Source organism: Mus caroli, chromosome 10, assembly GCF_900094665.2.
Source record: "Mus caroli chromosome 10, CAROLI_EIJ_v1.1, whole genome shotgun sequence".
In the NCBI taxonomy this organism is placed as follows: Eukaryota; Metazoa; Chordata; class Mammalia; order Rodentia; family Muridae; genus Mus; species Mus caroli.
Genome location: NC_034579.1, coordinates 51,426,957 through 51,430,524, shown reverse-complemented (window position 1 = coordinate 51,430,524; position 3,568 = coordinate 51,426,957). Strand labels below are relative to the sequence as shown.

General features: G+C 38.3%; 1 non-coding gene across 1 annotated transcript; it reads left to right on the top strand.

Annotated features, from left to right (window-relative positions):
• Positions 1-410: 410 nt before the first annotated feature.
• LOC115032272 lies at positions 411-517 on the top strand. The gene has a single exon (XR_003837912.1). It is a non-coding gene; the product is annotated as a U6 spliceosomal RNA (small nuclear RNA).
• The last annotated feature ends 3,051 nt before the right edge of the window (positions 518-3,568 follow it).

Here is a 3,568-nt window from a genome sequence, read left to right as displayed (position 1 = left end):
CATTTTTTGCTTTTAAAATCAATTTTAAAAAGTGCTACCACACACATTTTAGAAGCATTAAAGTTAGGCTTTATTTGCATGGAGAGTGGTCTGAGTTAGAACAAATAATTTTTCTAAATGTCAAGTACATTATTTATGCAGTTCTATATAATGAACAAATCATGGCCTTCTCCAAGGCCAGATGCAATAGTTACAGAAGAGAATCTATGTGCTTTGTGAAATCTGTTCCCTGGACTGAATCCATTTTGCTAACAATGTGATAAAGACGCTATCAGTTTCCTGTTGTTATCATTCCACACAGACATAAAGAAGAGAAATGCTTTATTATAAATCTGTAGATTATAGTATATATGACAGAAATACAAAACTATCCTTAAGCAGAAATTTAAGTATTTAAAAGTATCTGTTAGGTGCTCGCTTCGGCAGCACATATACTAAAATTGGAACGATACAGAGAAGATTAGCATGGCCCCTGCGCAAGGATGACACGCAAATTCGTGAAGCGTTCCATATTTTTGAGACAAAATTTGGAACTGTGACGAAAGGATGGACCATCTAGTGATTGCCATATGCAGGGATCCATCCCATAATCAGCTTCCAAACGCTGACACCATTGCATACACTAGCAAGATTTTGCTGAAAGGACCCAGATATAGCTGTCTCTTGTGAGACTATGCCGGGGCCTAGCAAACACAGGAGTGGATGATCACAGTCAGCTATTGGATGGATCACACGGCCTCCAATGGAGGAGCTAGAGAAATTACCCAAGGAGCTAAAGGGATCTGCAACCCTACAGGTGGAACAACAATATGAACTAACCAGTACCCCGGAGCTCTTGTCTCTAGCTGCATATGTATCAAAAGATGGCCTAGTCGGCCATCACTGGAAAGAGAGGCCCATTGGACTTGCAAACTTTATATGCCCCAGTACAGGGGAACCCCAGGGCCAAAAAGGGGGAGTGGGTGGGTAGGGGATTGGGGGGGGGGGGGGATGGGGGACTTTTGGGATAGCATTGAAAATGTAAATGAGGAAAATACCTAATAAAAAAATAAATTAAAAAAAAAGTATCTGTTAGAAAATAGATTTAAATTGATTTTTTTTAATGGAAAGCTTTAGTCAACAATGGAAGGGCCAGGTACAGTGGTGCACACCTGGCATCTCAACAACTATGAAGCAAAGGCAAAAGGATCAGGAGTTCAAGGCCACCATAGGTTACACAGCAAGTTTGAAGCCAGCCTGAGAGACTGAAGATGGATCTCAAAATAGATAATTCAACAAAGTGATTCTAAAATTATAAACTCCAATTTCAGTACCCAGGAGAGTAGAACGTAAAGAGAGCATTCTTTATTGATGCCAAAACCCTGTTGGAGAGCAAGTGCTTAGTTTTCATTATATTAAAAATAAATAAATATTCAAGGAAATGACAGAAAGGTCAATAGCATAGTTTTGTAGTGGTTTTCTAAATCTAGATGAATCTCTTTTTAAGAATAATACTATAATTCACATTATATCTGCAATTTAAAGTTCTTGAATTAAGTGATAAGGATAGCAAATAGACAGTTAAACCTTTAAAATGTCGCTAAAAAAATATAGAAGTCACTAGTGGTCCCTGAACTTCTGTTTGTTATTTTTACTGATCCATGAACAATGCCAGTCTTGGTGCCACTGACTCAGGCTATCAACACTTTGCAGAGAGAAGAATTAAGGTTCAATGTCACGTCACTAGCAACATCAAAACTTAGGCCACAGCCATATCCAGCCTTCTCATAATAGTCAATGAAATAATTTTCTCGAAGAATATAAATGTCCTTGCTTTCCATCCACAGTTATGTATATTTTTCCCAAATATAATTATTTTTTCACCTTTGGATTGCTATTGGAATAATGAAACACCATGACCAAAGCAAGTTAAGGAGGAAAGAGTTTATTTGGTTTCTATGTCCATAATCCATGACTGAAGAAAAGTTAGGACAGAATCTCAAACAGGGCAGAAGCTAAATCAGAGGCCATGGAGGGGCATTGCTTATTGGCTTGTTCCTCATGGCTTGCTCAGCCTACCTTATAGAACCCAGGACCACCAGCCTAGGAATGGGGCCACCCACAGTGGACTGGGCCCTCCCCAGTCAATCACTAAGAAGTGTAAGTGAATGTGTTACAGCCAGATCTTATGGAGGCATTTCCTCAAATAAGGTTCCTTCCTTTCAGATAACTCTAGTTTAAACATAAGACACACCAGGAAAATTATTGAACAAATTCTCATGTTTGTTGGCTTTTCAAATATAAGTTCAAAATATATAACCATAAACTATTTAAATCTGTTTAAATTTGAGCACAGGCAACAGGATTGGCATCCTGGGAGCGCAAAATTCTTAGCTGGGTTTCAACTGATTCAGAAACATCATTAACTGAAGTTCTGGACTCTTTCTAGTATCTCTTGGCAGCCTATTAGAAAGGCAGATAGCCAAGGATGTAATTGAGTCGGTGATGATTTCTGATTTTTATTGTTAATGGAACTCATGGTAAAGATAAGGACATCAGTTTGGAGGTTGTGTAAACATGTCACTGTGATAAGCAGTTTTCATATCTGGAAAGAAGATTAAGGTGTTTCCCCAGGTATCCGACCCTAGCTCTTACAGACTAAAGTGATGGGTCTTTTCCTTTGGGAAGATTTCCATTAAGTAGATGGTTTCTTAAGTAAAATAAAGAGATGGAAATGGAGCCTGTAGCTCCTCTAGATCTTCCTTATATTACTCTTGTTTTTTCGAATATGAACAATTTCATTATTTTGTGTACAGTAACTTTGGGCCATGAATACCTGTCTCAAATAGGAGTTTTTGGTTAAACTTAAAACACTGCTTTTTCCAGTTGAGAGACAGCATCACTCAAAGGAAAAGATAGTGGAGCCACAGGGATTGAATGTACTCCGATTTTCGTTTTTCCAAATTTTGACATTGCTCATTCTGTTTTCCAGAAATAAAAGGTTTCAGTGCTAAGAGTTGGAAATCTTAGACAGAAAACACATCAGAGCCAGCATTGAGACTCTTACTAAGTTGTTAATATGGAAAAGGAAAATTCAGTTCATTGACACTGAAATTATCATGTGCTTCAGATGTATGATTTTAGAAGCATTCGTCTTCTATCTTGCCTTGGGAGCATGTAATTATTAAAATCCATGAATACCATATGGCCAGTTCAGTTTATATTACCTCAGTGGCTGATTTTGAAAAAAAAAATAATAATTTAGGCTTTTTACACTTGATCTAAGACCGAGAAGCTGTATAACTTAAAATCTTTATTACATTTGTTTGTTTACTTGTTTGTGTGCACATAAGTGCATGCATGTTCACATGAGGGCATGCATGTGCCATGGTGCAAGTGTGGCGGTCAGAAGACAGCACGAAAGGTTCTGTTCTTTCCTTCGGACATGTGAGCCCGAGGGCCTAGTTGCCTTGAGTGCCTTTATAGCAGATTGATCTTGCCAGCCCTTCAAAGGCTGCTTTTCTGGGCCTTCCTAGGTAGGTTAGAATACCGAGTCCTTCCAACACTAATCCTTGGCTTGCTATAAGTT